The sequence below is a fragment of the Stegostoma tigrinum genome, chromosome 36, assembly GCF_030684315.1.
Source record: "Stegostoma tigrinum isolate sSteTig4 chromosome 36, sSteTig4.hap1, whole genome shotgun sequence".
Taxonomy (NCBI): Eukaryota; Metazoa; Chordata; class Chondrichthyes; order Orectolobiformes; family Stegostomatidae; genus Stegostoma; species Stegostoma tigrinum.
The window spans coordinates 21,233,834-21,246,216 of record NC_081389.1 but is presented as its reverse complement, the minus strand read 5'-3'; positions in this window follow the sequence as shown (position 1 = coordinate 21,246,216).

The window sequence follows — 12,383 nt, the reverse complement described above, 5'->3', positions numbered from 1 at the left end:
TGCTTTTAATTAAATACAAACCCATACATAGTCTGCTTTCCAAACTTTTAAGCCCAGTGAGTAAAACTGCCGTGAAGCAGCCAAACAAAATAATTTTGGATTTAAGTGCTGGAGCTGTCTTTGTGCCCCTATCCCTCAGTTTAAATCTCAGCAGAAAGGATGCTTCAACAGGCTGTGGTGTAGGAAAAGCTAATTGTATCTGGTTCATCCCCTATTCTCCCTCATCCCTCATGCCCATTTGATCACAATGCAGTATTGTTAAAGAAAATGCACATGTCTATATCCCACAGCTTCTGGCTCTGGGTGAATTTTAGGAATCTTGTGCCTCAGTAACTTTATATCTTAAATATGGACATCCCTTTCCTGCTACAAGACCAGGATCGTGTTTTCAGTATCATCTTCCTATCTGTTCAAAAGGGTTAAAACTTTAAATTAGAAAAGAAATAATTAATTTAGTTAACTTCTAAATTTAATCTCATGATGCAATGTTCAGTGGGAGTCATTCAACAACTAATCATATTCTATTTTCCATACAAACCCTACACTCTAATCTAGTTGTGAGGATTTCATATCTGTCCTCAAACGTAATATCAATAGGTAATTTAATTACTTCTCTAGTGGATAAACAAGAACAGGGAGAATTAATTCAATTAAAATTATAGAGTCATGCAGCATGGAAACAGACCGTTTGGTCCAACCAGTCCATGCAATCATAAACCCAAACTAAACTAAAGTCCCACCTGCCTATGCTTGGCCCATATCTCTCCAAACATTCCCTATTCACATACTTATCAAAATGTCTTGTAAACATTGTAACAGTACCTGCATCCACCACTTCCTCTAGCAGTTCGTTCCACACATGAACCACTCTCTCTGTAAAACAGTTGTCCCTCATGTCTTTATTAAATTTTTCTCCTCTCACCTTAAAAATATGCCCCCTAGTCCTGAAATCGCCCATCCTAGGGGAAATACACCTGCCATTCACCTTATCTATATATCTCATTATTTTACAAACCTCTTATAAGGTCACCCTTCAATTTCCTACGCTCCAGCAAAAAAGTCCCAACCTATCCAGCCTCTCCTTATAACTCAAACCATCCATTCCTGGCAACATCCTGGTAAATCATTTCTGAGTGCAGTCCAGCTTGATATCCTTCCTATAACAGGGTGACCAAAACTGGACACAATACTCCAGAAGAGGCCTCACCAACGTCCTGTACAACGTCAGCATGACGTCCCAACTCACTTACTGAAAGGTCTGAGTAATGAAGGCAAGCATGCTAAACCCCTTCTTAACGACCCTGTGTAAATATGATGCAAACTTCAAAGAGTTATGTACCTGAGCTCTTTCTCTCTCTGTTCTACAACACTACCCAAGGCCCTATTTTTAATTCTGCAAGCTCTGCCTTTGTTTGTTTACCAAAATGTAATACCTCAGATTTGTCCAAAGTAAACTCCATCAGCCACTCTTTAGCACATTGTCCCTGTTGATCAAGACCTCTTTGTAATCTTACATAATCTTCTTCACTGTCCACCATACCACCGATCTGTGTGTCACCTGCAAACTTAATTACCATGCCCTCTATATTCTCATCTAAATTATTTATATAAATGACATACAGAAGTGGACTTAGCGCCGAACCCTGTGGAGCAATGTTGTGTCACAATTGTTCTGGTGTACTTAGATCCTAATCAGCCTTATACTGCCACCTTGTGTTCCACACATGAATATAGTCTTTTGTGTCTTTTTTATTATAATTATGACATAAAGACAGGAAGGCAAAGAGAGGGAGAATATTTCAGAAAGTCAAATAAACTAGTTTCAAATTGATAGCTGTTAAAGAGAAAAAGACATTGATATTGAGGGGATGACAAGATAAAGTCAAACATTTCCCCAAGTTTAAATCTAAAAAGTTTTTATTGCTCAGTCATTGGTGATGTAGAGATTCAACGAACACTATGAGAGGAGCAACACCAGGTCCTTCTATTAAAAAAGTGAAGTATCAACCTGGTGAAGCTATAACAATGCAGGACTACTTATATTCCAAATGGACAAGGCTAAACAATCCCACAGCTAACAGATCAGATCTAATCTCTGCAGTCCTGCCACCAGTCTTGAATGGTGCTGGACAATTAACCAACTAACAGAAGGTGGGCACTCCATAAACATCCTTATCTTCAATGTGAGTGATCCCAGCACATCAGTGCAAAGGACTGTAGAATTTGTATCCATCTTCAGCCAGAAGTGCTGATTAGATAATCCTTCTTGTCCTCTTCTGGAGGTCTCCAACATTATAGATGCTGTCTTCAACCATTTCAATTAACTCCATATATAACATGAAATACTAGATATGACCCTGACAACAATTTGGCAATAGCACTGAAGACCAGTGATCCAGAATTTTCCATGTATTTCAGCGCATTTACCACACTGGCAAATGATCAACAACATGGAAAAATACCCAAGTAGTATGGTGTACAAATTGCAGGATAAACCCAAACTGGCCAGCCACCGCTCCATCAGCCTGCTGTCGATCATCAGTAAAGTGATGGAAGAGGTTATCACAGTAATATCAGGTGGTACTTGCAAAGCAATGACCTGCTCAGAAGTGCTCAGTTTGCATTCTACCAGGGCCACTTAGCTCCTGACCTCATACTAGCCTTGTTCAAACATGGGCAAAAATGTTGACACCACAGTGACATGAGAGTGACTGCCCTTGATGTCAAGACATCATTTGACTGAATACGGCATTAAGGAGCCCAATGGCAAAAAGTAGAGTCAATGGGAATCGGGGAAACCTCTCTGCTTGTGGGAATCAGACCTGGCACAAGCAAGATCATGGTGTTTTTTTGGAGGTTAATTATCTCAGCCCCAGGCCATCGCTGTAGGAGTTCCTTAGAATAGTACCCTTACCCCAACTATCTGCTACTGCTTCATCCTAACCCACCCCCTCATCATAAGGTCAAAAGGGGGATGTTTGCTGATGACTGCACAATGCTCAGCACCAGTCTTGACTCTTCGTATACTAACATGGTCAATGCCCAAGTGCAGCAAAACATGGAGAACCTTAGTTTTGCGCTAATAAGTGGAAAGTAACATTCATGCCATACGACTATCAGGCAATGATCATCTCCTGCAAGGCAGAACCTAAACATCGCTTGTTAATTTTCAATGGCATTTGTTGATTATATAACTATCAATATCCTGGGGTTTGCTATTAAATGGACAATAGACAATAGGTGCAGGAGTAGGCCATTCGGCCCTTCGAGTCAGCACCACCATTCATTATGTTCATGGCTGATCATCCACAATCAGTATCCTGTTCCTGCCTTATCTCCATAACCCTTGATTCCACTATCTTTAAGAGCGCTGTCTATCTCTTTCTTGAAAGTATCCAGAGACTTGGCCTCTATTGCCTTCTGGGGCAGAGCATTCCATATATCCACCACTCTCTGGGTGAAGAGGTTTTTCCTCAACTCTGTTCTAAATGGCCTACCTCTCATTTTTAAACTGTGTCCTCTGGTTCTGGACTCACCCATCAGTGGAAACATGCTTCATGCCTCCAGAATGGAAGCTGAACTGAACTAGCCAAGCAAATGTGGCTTCAAGAGTAAGTGAGAGACTTGGAATTCTGCAGCAAATAACTTACTTAGTGTTTCCCCAAAGCCTGCCCATCACCTACAAGGCACAAGTTAGAAATGTAATGGAATACTCTTCATTTACCTGGATGAATGCAGTTCTCTAAAAATACTCAAGACACCATTCAAGAGAAAGCAGCCTGCTTGACTGCTACCCCATCAACCTTCAACATTGACTCCATTTACCACTAATGCACAATAGCAACTCTGTATACAAACTACATGAAGTCCTGCTACAACTCACCAACTCTTCTACAATAGCACTTTCTAAACTCACAGCTGTTACCATCTATACTGATTAAATCACTGCTCACAATGTCCCCAGCAAAAACCACTGGACAGGTACAGCACAGGGTTCGATATGAAGTAGGGTTGTGATTGTCTGAAATGGGCTACCAGAGGCAGTGGTGGATGCAAGTACAAATTCATTAGAACATGAGAATGTAAGAACCCGGAACAGGAGCAGGCCATCTGGCAGTTTAAGCCCACTCCGCAATTCAATAAGATCATGGCAGATCTTTTTGTGGCCTCAGCTCCACTTTCTCACCCTCTCACCATAGCACTTAATTCCTTTACTGTTCAAAAAAGTTATTTAACTTACCTTTAAAAACATTCAATAAGAAAGCCTCACCTACCTCCCTGGGCAGGGAATTCCACAGATTCACAATCCTTCGGGTGGAGAAGTTTCTCCTCAATTCAGTCCTAAATCTGGTTCCCCTAGTTTTGAGGCTATGCTGTCTTGTTCTAGTTTCACCCGCCAGTGGAAACATCCTCCCTGCTTCTATCTTATCGATTTGCTTCATAATTTTATGTGTTTCCACAAGATCCCGTCTCATTCTTCTAAATTCCAATGAATATTATCCCAGTCTACACAGTATCTCCTGAGAAGCCAACCCTCTCAACTCTGGAATCAATCTATTGAATCTCCTCTGCATCCCCTCCAGTGTCAGTGCGTCCTTTCTCCAGTAAGGAGACCAAAACTGAACACAGTACTGCAGGGTGTGCCTCACCAGCACCCTATACAGCTGCAGCATAACCTCCCTGCTTTTAAAATCAATCCCTCTAGCAGTGAAGGACAAAATTCCATTTGCAGTTCATCATGTTCAACAGGTACATGGATGGGATGGGTATGGAGGGATGTGGACCTAACATAGGCATGTGGGACTAGTTTAACTGTGAAAACTGGGCAGCATAGGCAAGTTGGGCCAAAGGCCCTGTTTCTATGCTGTTAACTTTTATGACTCCATGACTACGACAAGGTCAGCAGATGCATGGGAACACCACAACTGTTAAGTTCCCCTTCAACTCACACACCATCCTAACTTGGATCTATATTGCTGTTCCTTCAGTGTCACTGGGTCAAGATCCTGCAACTTTCTGTGTAACAGCGCTGTGGCTGTTCCCACACCTCAAGGATTGCCAAGGTTCAAGAACCAGCTTCAGCACCAACTTTGCCACAGAAATTAGAGATGGCAACAATACTGCCACAGCCAGCCATGCCCATATTCCCTTGAATTAATAATGAAACAAAACTGTTTCTTTAAGATTCTTGTTCTACAACAGACCCCTAAGGAATTACCTTTGTGTAATTCTCCAGAGTATATTTAGATGAAGTTGTTTTCTGTTTACAAGTTAATACAACAATACAGTGCCAGCATCCCTGTGGTACAATCAAAATTGCTAACTAGTCCTGGTGAGATTACCACAAAGACTTTTAAGCAGACACTCATTACAATACAAAGGAAGCCATTCAGCCTGTCAAGTCCATGTCTGTCGATCTCTAGCACTCTCAATAGAGCATTGCAGTCAGTTCCATTCTCCTGCTTTTTTCCTCTAGTCCTGCTTGTTTAATTCTCTCATGTATTCCTTAATTACATTTTTGAAATAACTGATCATCTGCGCTTCCATTATTTTCATAGGCAGCAAGCTCCAGATCATTACCATTCACTGCATTTAAAAAAAAACTCTCACATTCCCTTTCCATCTTCTGTCCAAAATCTTCAATCTGTGTTCCTCAGTCTTGTATAATCAGCTAATGGGAACTGCTTTTCCTTTTTTACTTTAGCCAAACCTGTCATCATGTTGTACACCTCAATTATATCTCCCCTCAATCTCTTTTGTTCCAAGGAGAATAACCAAATTTTATAGCTAAATTTGATCAAACTTTAATTTATATTTGCCCAATTAATGTATTTTTTTGTCCTGTATCATTGTGTGTAAACGTTTTCTCGCCATCATGGTTAAACTGACGGCTGTGGTTATTGAGCTTATCCTTACTTCTTCTTTGAATAAGAATGTAAATGTGCAGTTCTCTAGTCCTCTGAAATCATCCTTGTACCAATGGAAGATTAAACGTCTATGGTCAGAGCTTCTACGCTTTCCAACATTACTTCTTATTGTCTTACAATATCATAACTGTACCTTGCACTCGAGATCATCTAACTTTTATATTGGTCAAATTTGGACATCACCAGTCAGAGTCATACAAATTACAGCACAGAAGCAGATCTTTTGCTTTTATTCCAAAATAAAAAATTATTCATGCAAAGAATGATTAATAAGAACAACTCGACAGTTTGAGTTGTAAGGAGAGGCTGGATAGGTTCAGAGTCTTTTCCTGGAGTGAAGGAGGTTCAGGGGTGATCTTATAGAGGTTTATAAAATCATGAGGGGCGTAGATAAGGTGAAGAGCAAAAGTCTATTCCGAAGGGTAACTTGTCCATGCCAGTCAGATATTCTGAATTAAACTAGTCCCATTTTCCAACATTTGATCCATAACCCTCCAAACCTTTGCTATTCATGTACCCATGCATGTACATTTTTAAGTCCTTGCCTTCTGTGTTATGGTGAGAAAGATAAGAGTCCAAGAAAGAATGAATATTTCTATAAATAAATCAATCACAAAGAGTTCAGAATATTTTGCAAATGGAAGAATCCTAAGAGTTAAACATTCAATATGAACAAAATTGTGCATGTTTGAATAAAACAAAATATGGCTCATGAATAGTATTGAATATCTCAAGGAGCTGCTGAAACTGATCTTAATTTAGCACTCGAAACAAAAAGAGCCGAATTCAACAAAGCAAAATTAATAGAATGTGTTGCTAAATTAATACAATATGCTTTCATATTGTCTGTTTGGTTTTCACTGTTAACACAAAGAAAGAAAAAACCCAAGCCCTCGAAGTGGACAGAAGGTCTGATCTCCAGTGTCAGATGATTTGAATTAAAAAAGATTGGGAAAACCTTGACTATTATCATCAGGGAGTTGTAGGTTTTGCAGGATACCAAGCAGAATGAAAGGTTTAATCCATGCCAATTCCACGTGAGACCATGACTGCAGCCCAGAGAGGTATAGGTGCAAACTTGTGAAAAGTAATTTGAAAACAGGATTATTCATGCTAAGAATGATTAATAAGAACAACTCGACAGTTTGAGTTGTAAGGAGAGGCTGGATAGGTTCAGAGTCTTTTCCTGGAGTGAAGGAGGTTCAGGGGTGATCTTATAGAGGTTTATAAAATCATGAGGGGCGTAGATAAGGTGAAGAGCAAAAGTCTATTCCGAAGGGTAAGGGAGTTCAAAACCAGAGGACATATTTTTAAGATAACAGCAGAAAGATTTAAAAGGGACCTGAGGAGCAGGGTGGTTCTTATGTGGAATAAACTGCAAGAGGAAGTGGTTGATATAGGTACAGTTATGACACTTAAAAGACATTTGGATAGGTGTATGAATAGGAAAGGTTTAGAGAAATATATCCAAGTATCAGGCAAATGGGACCAATTTAATCTGGGAAATTTGTTTGGCACAGATTTGGACTGAAGGGTCTGTTTCCATGCTGTAAGACTCTATGACCCTGAAACCATGCTATAGAGTGGTGAATCAGGAAAAATATTCAGCACACTGTGGGTTAATTTTTATTACAGGAACAAATATTTATCGTCATTCAACAATCAAGGAACCAAAGTGCTGACTGGTGAAAAGATTCTTACGTACTCTGCATTTTCCAACAATTACACAAAAAGATTAAAGATCATGGACTTGTTTTATCATATCCAAATGTATTAATCCCACATAACTGAATAGCTTTCCAACCACCAAATCACTGTGACATTTATTTTTATTTTTTAACTATCAGCCGCCACCAGTAAAACAGGCAATTGGGTATTTACATGCAAAGCCCATTTCGGGCATCACATATATTTACGCTGCAAATGAGTATTGAGATCATATGTCAAACAAAGATGCCAATTATGTAATTTTTAATTTATTAATCAGAAAAGCAAATAGTCTTATCTGTATTTCCAATCAGCCAAATATACTTGACATATTGGATAACATTCGCCTATTTGATTGGATTAATGTCACCTGCTACACTGCATCTCTAGTTGCTCCTTTAGGCTGTGAGTAAATTCTTACCTAGTTGCATAAATGTTCTTTTTCCTTTACAATGCTATCATCTCCTGGTATCTTGCCTTTGGAATTATCATTACATGGTAGCTGAGAAGGTTCCCATATCTTCAATTGTGTATTGTCCTCAGGGAGTGGGTTTCCCCTAATTTACCAGCTGCCCCAGGAGCCATGGCAGCAATCAGCAATAGGTCCCCATATCTTCTTAATATGGGTGCCTCAACAAGTGCAGGGTGTCCCCAATTTATGAACGTCCGACCCACAAATGTGATCCCATACATGGGTGTAATTTCAAATATCTGATATACGAACTTGCGAGTGAAAATCCACTTCAGGGGATTGGTCTGGACTCAATGGGCCAAATTGCCTACTTCCATACAATGGGATTCTATGATTTGTACAGCATTACACTTATACAGTAATTTACAAAACCTCAGAAGTTTGCAAAATGCTCATGGACAATGAAGTCTTTTTGAGGTGTAGTCACTGTTATAATAAAAAAGACAGCCAATTTGTGCATAGCCAGATCTCACAAATAGCAGTGAGATGATCATCAGATCATGTTTTTCAGCTGTTGATTGAGGGATAAATATTGAGTGGTGCACTGGGAAGGACTCTCCTATGCTTCTTCAAAATAATTCAGTGGATTCCTGTACATACATCTGAGGGCCCAGCTGGAGCCTCAAATTAACACCTCGTCTCATAAATCAAATCCCTGACAGTGCAGCGTTCCCTTGTTGCTACACTGGAGAGTCAATCTGAATTATGGTGCTTGAGTCTCTAAAGTGGGACTTGAATCAACAACTTCTGATTCAAAGGCGAGAATGCTAGAAGTGAATCAATTTTCTATGCAATCCATTAAACATAAAGGCATTTGGATCCTACTCATTCCACCCTGGTTATAAGAAAGAGAAAAATAAAACCTTGCTCTTGTTAGCTAACTAATGAGCCCTCTTGAAAGTGCCATTGTAGAAGGTACAAGAGAAAGGATTGGATTCAGCCCCTCACCCCACCGAGGCCTATGGCTGCACCCATAGGCAAGGAAGGCATGGATTAATTCTTGGAGGCAACAATTACCTCCTTCAGAGATGGAGAGAAAACCTGACAGTCATATCCTAGGCAATGTATTTTTGGTCTTCATTTCACTGGCTGTTTCAAAATAAATCGTTTTGGAAGACACTTTATACTTTATATTGGGTCAAGGGCAGGTAGGTGATTCTAGTTTAGTTTGGGATTATGGTCGGCATGGACTGGTTGGACCAAAGGGTCTGTTTCCATGCTGCATGACTCTATGACTAGATCGTTACCAAACACAGAGAAGGCTGGAGAAACCCAATGGGTCTGGCCATATCTGTGGATAGATATAGAGTTAACATTTTGAGTCTTCTTCTGAACTGTTGAGTTCTCCAGCCTTCACTGTGTTTATTTCAGGTTTCCAGCATCCACAATATCCACTTGGACTGCAAACTGTTTTATAACATGTACAATCTTGTTGCCTTACTCACTTTTCCTTAATTTCTTTACACTGCTTGGAGTGTGCTAACCTATACTGGGTCACAGCTGGATTTCTTCTGCTTGAGCAATGAAGTCTTGAACTTCTTTCATTTCATGGGACGTGGATGTTGCTGCCCTTGAACTGACTGGCTCTCTAGGTTATTTCAGAAGGCAGTCAACCACACTGTTGTGGTTCTGGAGCCACACATATGTCAGACTTCCTTTTATTAGTGAACCAGATAGATTTTTATGAGAATCAATGTGGTCACTGTTTAATAAAGTGTGAAGCTGGATGAACACAGCAGGCCCAGCAGCATCTCAGGAGCACAAAAGCTGACGTTTCGGGCCTAGACCCTTCATCAGAGCGGGGGATGGAGTGAGGGTTCTGGAATAAATAGGGAGAGAGGGGGAGGTGGACCAAAGATGGAGAGAAAAGAAGATAGGTGGAGAGGAGAGTATAGGTGGGGAGGTAGGGAGGGGATAGGTCAGTCCAGGGAAGACGGACAGGTCAAGGAGGTGGGATGAGGTTTTCATTTCAACTCCCCCTCCCATTCTTTAGATGACATGTCCATCATGGGCCTCCTGCAATGCCACAATGATGCCACCCGAAGGTTGCAGGAACAGCAACTCATATACCGCTTGGGAACCCTGCAGCCCAATGGTATCAATGTGGACTTCACCAGTTTCAAAATCTCCCCTTCCCCCACCGCATCCCAAAACCAGCCCAGTTTGTCCCGTCCCCCCACTGCATCACACAACCAGCCCAGCCTGTCTCTGCCTCCCTAACCTGTTCTTCCTGTCACCCATTCCTTCCTCCCACCCCAAGCCGCACCTCCATTTCCTACCTACTAGGACCTCCTTGACCTGTCCGTCTTCCCTGGACTGACCTATCCCCTCCCTACCTCCCACCTATACTCTCCTCTCCACCTATCTTTTTTTCTCTCCATCTTCGGTCCACCTCCCCCTCTCTCCCTATTTATTCCAGAACCCTCACCCCATCCCCCTCTCTGATGAAGGGTCTAGGCCCGAAACGTCAGCTTTTGTGCTCCTGAGATGCTGCTTGGCCTGCTGTGTTCATCCAGCTTCACACTTTATTATTTTGGATTCTCCAGCATCTGCAGTTCCCATTATCTCTGGTCACTGTTTACATTGGCTTTTAATAGAAGATTTCTAATGAATTCAAATGTAAGGTAATGTCCTCAGAACACTATCCTGGTGTTCTGGATTACTAGGCCAGTGACATTATCACTATAAACCCATTGTTCATTGAACCCAGGGAACAGGAAGAAATTACCATAATTTTAAAGATTTATCTGACCAGGATTATTGACAGATGCACTTCAGTTCTTTATAACAAATATTACTGTGCTGGCATTGAATCACATTTATTGATCTTGATGGAACAAGATCTGATAAAGTGTATTTCAAACTTACGTAAAGAACAAACATACAATATATATGGTGGAAGGAAAATCATTAAGAGCACAAATGTCAGCAAAAAATGGAATAACCAATTTCTGAGTTTCAAATTCCATCTAATTTAAGGGGTAATTATTTTAGTGCAACCACAGAGTTAAAAATTTATGTTGGAATTTTCCAAACAGCAATCATTTTGATCAGTTCTCTTATCAGGGACGGACTAGTGATGGGGAAAATGGCCCTTTAAAGGCTGATGCAAGTGAAGCATAATATGAGCCTGCATAACGGTTAAATGAATACTTTATGGCTATGATGGCACAATGTTAAAATTATAGCTTGAACTGAAATTGGAAAGCACTTTTTACACAAAGGGGAGTGGGCATTTACAACTCTACTTCCCAAAATGTCTGTGGATGGTATGGTAAAGTAGAAATTTTAAATACTGTGAGGAACAGATTTTTTTCTTAGTTTAGGTTATCAAAAAATCTGGAACAAAGCTGGTAAATGCATTGGGTACGAGATCAGCCACAGGAGAAGGTAAGAAACAGAAGATAGCCCTTCAGCCCCTTCAGCCTGTTCTTCCATTCTATGAGATTATGCCAGGTGAGTATTGTAACTACATTGACCTGCCTTGGCTCAATATCCTTTAATACAGTAAGCTTGCAAAAATTGATCAATTGCATATTTAATCTGATCAATCGAGTTGGCACTTACTCTTTTGTGAGATAGTGCCCTTCTTCTATCAACCATTGTATTTAGAAGTTTGTTTCCAGTTTATCTTGCAAATTGACTGGTCCTGATTTTACAGTTAGTCCTAGACTCCTCAATAGCAGAATTTTCTCTCCTTCTACCCCATCAGTAACTTCCAAAATCCTCAAAATAACCTGTAAACTTTAATATTCCAGAGATTACACATCTAGTTAAACCCTGGAGGCCAAGTATCTAATTGAAAGGCTGAACAGATTTGAAAGGCTGATTGGCCCAATGTTTTGTAATTGGTTCTTTTTTATTGCAAAAATACACTTTATTCATAAAACAATTATTTGTAAGTACATACAAAGGATTCTCACTTTGTTTAATACAGTCTTTGCAGAAAGAAAAAGGATAACACAAATGAATTTTTTGAATTTGACATAACAGCCCTATGGTCTGGGAAGACTATGGTGGCACAATACAAGTGTCCCTACATCCTCCTCCAGGTGGCCCAGGTCCAAGTCCCACTGGTTCCAAAAGTATGTAATAACATTTCTGAACAAGTTAATTGGCAGGACAGTGCATCATTGGTTAGCAATACTGCCTCACAGCACCAGGGACCTGTGTTCGATTCCAGGCTTGGGTCACTGTCTGTGTGGAGTTTGCACATTCTCCCCGTGTCAGCATGGGCTTCCTCTGGATGCCCCAGTTTCCTCCTACAGTCAAAAGAT